This window comes from Microtus oregoni, unplaced genomic scaffold, assembly GCF_018167655.1.
Source record: "Microtus oregoni isolate MIOR12 unplaced genomic scaffold, Mior012 000005F_ref0000423, whole genome shotgun sequence".
Lineage (NCBI taxonomy): Eukaryota > Metazoa > Chordata > Mammalia > Rodentia > Cricetidae > Microtus > Microtus oregoni.
In genome coordinates this window covers 34,537,768-34,545,333 of record NW_024543064.1, presented here as the reverse complement: position 1 = coordinate 34,545,333, position 7,566 = coordinate 34,537,768, and the positions used below count along the sequence as shown (strand labels likewise).

General features: G+C 43.9%; 1 protein-coding gene across 3 annotated transcripts in view; it reads left to right on the top strand.

The window, feature by feature from the left end:
• Tesk2 (testis associated actin remodelling kinase 2) overlaps positions 1-7,566 on the top strand; it is a 109,092-nt gene that overhangs the window by 25,481 nt on the left and 76,045 nt on the right. The window lies entirely within an intron of this gene.

The window sequence follows — 7,566 nt, the reverse complement described above, 5'->3', positions numbered from 1 at the left end:
GGCCCCCTAGAGACTATCTTTGCAGAGGATCTGTGTGTATCCTTTGTGGGTGAACGTGAGAAAAGAGCTTCTCATTCAGCCGTTTTCCAGCAGGGTACCCCGATGGCTGTGTTCTCAGATACTCTCATATGGAATTTGCTCTGTTATACCTTGGCGCTCTCAGTGGGTGGTGTCTTGTTTCCTGTTGTGCTAGTTCAAAGTCTGAAGTGTCTCCATAATGGTGCTAGCCTTTAACTTACAGCTACTTTGTCTCCACCTGCCCATTCTCATGTGAACTGGGTTCAGGTTCCTTTCCTTACTAAGATGCACAGTCTGTCCATAACTTTGACAGGGTTCACACCCTTTTTTGTTTTGTTTTGTTCTTTTGCTAATATGTACATTTTTCTCATCTTTTCCCTTTCTCTCTCTCTCTCTCTCTCTCTCTCTCGCTCTCTCTTTCTCTCTCTCTCGCTCTCTCGCTCTCTCTCTTGCTCTCTCTGGGTAAATACTGTAAGCAATAACCATGGCATGGCTACTTTTTTGTATTGTCTTGAAATTTCCTCCTTGAACTTAGCCCCCCCCCCCCCCGCTGCCGCCGCCTTTTTTCCCCCTTGAAACAGGGTTTCTTAGTGTAGTCCTGGATGTCCTGGAACTCACTTATAGACCAGACTGGCCTCAAACTCACAAAGATCCTCCTGCCTCTGCCTTCCAAGGGCTGGGATTAAAGGCATGCACCACCACTACTCACCATTAGCCCATTGATTTTTAAATTCAGTCTCACTTCAGCTTTCAGGATATGATCAAAAGCAAGAACTAGATTCTTTGCCAAAATAGAATGTGAATGGCCTCTAGCTCAATTTTCAGCACAGTCCTTCTCTCTGAATCCTCACAGAGAGGAAGGGAGGAGGAAGACAAAGAGAGACAAAGAGAAGAAAGAGAGAAGACAGAGGAGAGAGAGAGAGAGAGAGAGAGAGAAAGAAAAGAGAGAGGAGAGAATAGAGAAAGAGAATGAAGCCGGGCGGTGGTGGCGCACGCCTTTAATCCCAGCACTTGGGAGGCAGAGGCAGGTGGATCTCTGTGAGTTCGAGACCAGCCTGGTCTACAAGAGCTAGTTCCAGGACAGGCTCCAAAACCACAGAGAAACCCTGTCTCGAAAAACAAAACAAAAAAAAAAAGAGAGAGAGAGAGAGAGAGAGAAAGAGAATGAAAGAAACCCAGGCTGATCTCAGACTTCAGATTTTCCTGCCTCAGCCTCTGGAGTGCTGAAATAATATCTGTGTTCCACCACACCAAGCTCAAACATTTTTCAAGAGGGAATAGAAAAGTTTTGGGGTTTGTTTTCAGTAACACAATGTCTTAGGGTTTCCATTGCTTTCAGCGAAATGCCAGGAGCAAACACCAAGTTGGGGAGGAAAGGGTTTTCAGCTTATGTTTCCACATTGCTTTGTTCGGCATGAAAAGAAGCCAGGACGGGAAGGAACTCTAGCAGGTCAGGAACCTGGATGTAGAAGCTGAGGAAGAGGCCATGAAGGAGTGCTGCATACTGGTTTGCTCCTTATGGCTTACCCAACCTCCTTTCTTATAAAACCCAGGACCACCAGCCCATGGATGGAGCCACCCACAATGGGCTGGACCCACCCCCATCAATAACTAGTTAAGAAAATGCCTTACAGCTGGATCTTATGGGGGTTTCTTCTCAGTTAAGGTTCCCTCCTTTCAGATAACTGTGGTTGGGTGTATCAGGTTGATATACGACTAGCCAGTACACACAATTAGCCAGTTATAGGGGCACTATTCATAATCCCAGCACTAAAGAGGTTAAGAAAATGTGGGCCATGTATTCAAGGTTAGCCTGAGCTACATAGCAAGCATGTCTCAAACAGACAAACAAAAGAAGGCCTCCGTCACTTGGGCAGGCATGGGCCACGTGAGATCTGTCTTCAAAATTAATAAAATAAAAAAGAGCCAGGTGTGTTTTGCATGCATGCTTGTAATCTAAACTCTTAGGAGGTAGAGGCAGGAGGTTCAGAATTTCAAGGCCAGTGCCAGAGCATGTTTGATGCCAGTCCAGTAGTACAGGAGAAGATGTTTTAAGGGGGTAAAAAAGGAAATATACACAGTATATTCTATATTTAACATAATAATAAGTCTTATGGTCTTCAAAGAATTCAAGTTCAAATCCTTGCTCCCTATCTTGTAGTTATATGCACCAAAATATATTTAACCTTGTTTCATCTCCAGTCCTCTGTAAAGTAGAAACAAAAATGGTGGTTATATTTACTATACACATAGCATATAGCCATTAGTTAACTTAAGTCATATGATTATTGATTAGACAAACATTAAACATTCCATTCTTGTCACAACAATTGCCTATTTTTTATAGTGTTTATAGTGAATGTCTAGAATCAAGAGTCAGAAAGACACTGTGATGCTTGATTTTAATTACCAAACTCGAATGGGTTATAAATTGCCCAGAGAACCACAGGAGCACACTTTTGGGTGTGTGTAAATCTTCCAGAGCAGATTAACTGGTGGGTAGGAACACTGACTGGCCCTGAATATAGGCGGTACTGACATGTGAACGAGCATCCTCGCATTCCCGCCACCGTGGAACCACTGGGCACCAAGCCTTCCTGTGATGGTGGACAGTGTTCCCTCTAGTGCAGTGCTTAAAAAGAGTTATTTCCATTGTCTCTGATGGTTCAGCAGTGAAGTGAGCTTATTCTACAGAGGACCCAGCTTCAGTTCCCAGCGTGCATATGACCGCTTACAGCCACTGTTATGCCCAAGTTTATTATCCCCGAAAGGAAACTGGATTCTGACAGATTCTGATGTAAAGCACAAGAGGGTTTTTTAATATTCAAACTTGAGTTTGAACTATACCTCTACCACACCAATGCAGTGGGTGAGGGAAGTGCAGCCTGAACCCGGGAAGGGGGGAACTCTTAAAGGGGAAATGCCATAGTAAGGGGCATTCATGTCCTGTCATCCTGGGATTGGGTAAGGAGGGCATAGGGCAAGGTAGTCTCTGAAACCATTGGTCAGGTTTTGGGCACGAAAACCCTAACAAAGAGCCATTAATAACTGACAAGGTATCTTCAAGGGCAGGCTGCCTCCTAGGAACATCTGATCCTCGTTAAGGTTTATGTCCCTGCTCCCTAGCTCCTTAATTGGCTATTTTCAGGGTATCCATCCAAACTGTGCTATCGCAGCACATATCTGAGCTGAGATCCCCCCTCATTATATGGCTTAAGATGATGCCCCCTCTTTAAAATGGAGTCTGCAAAGTCAGGTCCTCACACCACCATTAACTCCAGTTAGGGGATCCAAAGCCTTCTTCTAGACTTCACAGACACCAGACGTGCAAGTAATGCACAGACATACATCCAAGCGAAACACTCAAACATGTAAAGAAAACATCCTGAAACAAGACAGTTCTACTTTTCCTCCTGTTGAGGACTGTTTGCTTTTGGAATAAATAAGAATCACTGTGGAGCCTGTTAAAATCTCCAGGCCTCCTCCAAAGAGATTCTGATGCTCCAGGTCAAGTAGAAGATGAGAACTATGGGTTTTAGACATCTCTGGTTTTATTTTTGAGGTACAGGCTCTCTCTGTGTAGCTTATAGACTGGCTTCTGCTATAAGGCTTTTTCTTGCTTAACATCCCAAATGCTGGGTTTACATGTGTACACCACCATGCCTGGCCTTCTCGGGTAATTCTTTGTTTTTGTGTTTTTGTTTATTTGTGTCTGAGACAGGTGTAGACCTGGATGGCAGTAATTCACTGTATAGACCAGGCTAACCTGGAATTTGTGACTGTCTACCTGTCTCCAACCCTGAGATATCAGGCTTTGTTTTCCTCTGTGACTCTCTAGCTGATTTTTATTAAAATAACAGACAAAATACTCTCCCTCACTTTGTGGGCTCCATGTCACACTTGGTTAATAAATAGCTTTTACTGGGCAGGTGAGCTGCTTCAGAGGTAAAGGCACGTGTGGTCAAGCCCAGAAACCTGGGTTTGATTTCTGGGACCCACATGGCAGAGTGAGAGGACCGAGGCCCAGATTCTTCTGACCTCCACATGTGCACTGTGGCTCCAGTGTCTGCCCCCAGCCCAATAAATAAGAATGTGTCGAACAAAATAGCTTCTCCGAAAACTGAAAAATAAATATCACAGAACACAAATTAAGAAAGCAAAACAAAACCCATTTATTTACTTTGCTTTTTTTTTTTTTTTTTTTTTTTTTGAGACAGGATCTTACTATGTAGCTCTGGCTGTCCTGGAACTCACTCTGTAGACTACGCTGTACTCAAACTCATAGAGATCCACCTGCCTCTGCCTTCTGAGTGTGCCACCACTGCCCGGTTTATTCATTTACTTCTTGTATTTTCACTTTTTTTGTCTATGTTTCTCTAGATTTAAAATGGATGATTACTTGGCGAACACTTCAGGTTGTAAAATTTAATATTTCGTTTTTGTAACCTTAAATTTTTGGTATGGTACTTTTTTTTTTAAGACAGGATTTCGATGCCACTTTTTTTTTTAAAGTATTTATGTACATTGGTGTTTGACCTGCATGTATGTCAGTGTGAGGGTGTCCAATCCCATGGAACAGGTGTTACGGACATTTGTGATTGACATGTGGGTGCTTGGAATCGAACCTGGGTCCTCTGGAAAAGCATCCATTGCTGTTACCCACTGAACCATCTCTTTAGCCCCCTGATGCCACTTCTTAGGAGATGTTCAATAAAGGTACATAGATGTTTTTGTTTTTTTGGGAATTCGGGTTATTTTTTCCTCTGGAGACTCTGGTAGAACTAGCATAAACAAAAAAAAAAATTTTGAGACAGGGTTTCTCTGTGTAGCTCTGACTGTCCTGGAGTTTGTTTGCTCTGTAGACTAGGCTGGCCTCGAACTCAGAGAGATCCTCCTGCCTCTGCTTCCCAAATGCAACACCACCACCAGGCCAATAACTTCATTTTGAAGAAGAAAGGATCTTTTATAAAACCTCCAGAATGCGTTAGGCCCCAGTGATTAGAGAGCACAGCACCATGGAGAAGCTGAGTCGGTTCCTCGCCCTCCCTACCGAATTCCTCCAGGCTTGTAACTTTTTTCCTCTTGCTTTCCAATATGAATGTAAAAAATGGCTTCGGTCAACTGTTCCTGATTTACACAGATTCTATTGTAGAAAGCACTAGTATGGAGGTAGGGTGAAATTAATCCAATTCTACATTCCTGGGAAAGCAGCCATGAGTAGCATATTGGGTAAAGTTCTGTCTTTTGATTGTGGTAAGAGGCAGCTTTGTGTGTAGGGTGCTTCTGTGGGTGCTTCTAGTATTCTCCATGGGTGGAGGTAGACACGGGGTGAGTGGTGGGTTCATCATGCTTGCGAAAGCATCTCACAAATGTTACATGTTTCAAGTGAAAAGCAACAATACTGAAAAAGACAAATGGATCCCACCCAATTGTACACATTAAAAAATGGTTTATCTTGAATAGAATCCTTATAATAAGTTCTCAGAAAAAGTGATCCTGAATCATTATCCCATCCCGCCACCTCCCCCACACCACCCTCAGGCAGAGTTTCTCTGTGTAGCGTTGGCTGTCCTAGAGCTCTGTCTACCAGGCTGGCCTCGAACTCAAAGGCGTCTGCCCACCTCTGCTTCCCAAGTGTTGGGATTAAAGGTGTGCACCACCACTGCCCAGAGATCTTGTGCTTGCTTGCTTGCTTGCCTGCCTGCCTCCTTCCTTCCTTCCTTCCTTCCTTCCTTCCTTCCTTCCTTCCTTTCCTCCCTCTCTTCCTCTCTCCCTCCCTCCCTTTCTTTTCTTTTTGACAGGGTTTCTCTGTGCAACAGTCCTGGCTGCCCTGGGACTTGCTTTGTATACCAGGCTGGCCTTGAACTCACTGAGCTCCACCTGTCTCAGTGAGTGTACCACCACTGCCCAGCGTGCTTTTATTCTTAATTATGCATATACTAACCAATAGCCTGCAGTCTTTTTTTTAAGACTTTTTTTTTTTAAAAAAAAGGATTATTTGCCACATGTATGTGATCATGGGTACCCTTGGAGGTCAGTGTTAGAAATATTTTCTTTTCTTTTATTTATTTATTTATTTTTTTTTTTTTGAGACAGGGTTTCTCTGTAGCTTTTTTTTTGGCTCCCGTCCTGGAACTAGCTCTTCTAGACCAGGCTGGCCTCGAACTCACAGAGATCCGCCTGCCTCTGCCTCCCGAGTGCTGGGATTAAAGGCGTGCGCCACCACCGCCCGGCTAGAAATATTTTCTAACATGAGCTCCCTGTCGACGCAAAAATCTCTGTCAAGCTGAATTAAAAGTTAGGGACGGGACTGGATGGGACATTGCCTGTTGACCTTTTGGGGAGTCGTTTAAATAGACTGGAGGAGTGGTTCTGACCTCTTCTGGGGAGGGGTCAAGGTTTGGAGGGCTACTTTGACCCCTTGACCCTCCTCAGGGAGGTGTCAAGGTGCAAGGGGTACAGAGGCGGGGCTCCCAAAGATGGAAGCCAGAGACCAAGATTTACAGTCAGAAGAAGGCATCAGATCCCCTGGAATTGGAGTTCTGTAGATGGTTGTGAATCATCAGGTGGGTTCTGGGAACTGAACTTGTAAACTTGTATCCTCTGCAAAAATAACAAATTCTTTTAACCATGCAGCCATTTCTCCAGCCCCTTTAGAGTCTTGAGTGGTCAATTTTAATCAGCAGTGAATTTTTAGCTCATTTATAAAGCACCTTTTTTTTTTTTTAATGGTGCTGAGATTTAAACCCAGGGCTTCACATAAGCTAGGTAAGTGCTCTACTACTGAGCTACAATGCAGCTTGATAATTTTTAGACTGCATGTGTGTGTATGTGTATGTATGTATGTATGTGTGTGTTAGAGACAGGGTTTCACTGTGCAATCTGTACTGGCCTTGAAATTAAAGACTGTCTCATGCCCTGCACTATCTTTGGATAATTTCTTTTTTTTTTTTATAGTTTTTCGAGACAGGGTTTCTCTGTAGCTTTGGAGCCTGTCCTGGCACTAGCTCTTGTAGACCAGGCTGGCCTCGAACTCACAGAGATCCGCCTGCCTCTGCCTCCCGAGTGCTGGGATTAAAGGCATGCGCCACCACTGCCCGGCGATGGATAATTTCTTAATTAATAACAATATGTGAGGCCATGAGGGACACTGGCAGGATCACAGGCTTTTGAACCAGTCTTGCACTTTAATTTTCTCTGTCACTCAGTGACAGTATGGTTACCTGATCTCTGTGAAATGATAATAATCCTTATGATGAATGATTTGAGAATCAAATGGCATGCAATAGATAAAGCTCTCAGACTTAGTGTAATCTCTGCCCCAGCTCATGCCTTTGCAGTTGGTTTTCTGCAAAAGGGATGGGTGGCTGAAGAGCGATGGATTGCTGTTGTGTTCTTTAGATTGTAGTCTATGGGGCTGGAGGGATGACTCAATGGGTACAGCATGTGTTGTGCTTGCACATGATCTGAGTTTGGTTCCCGGTACTCAGATGGTGGGTCCTAGTTGTCTTAGGTTTTTACTGACCAAAAACGACCTGGGCAGGAAAG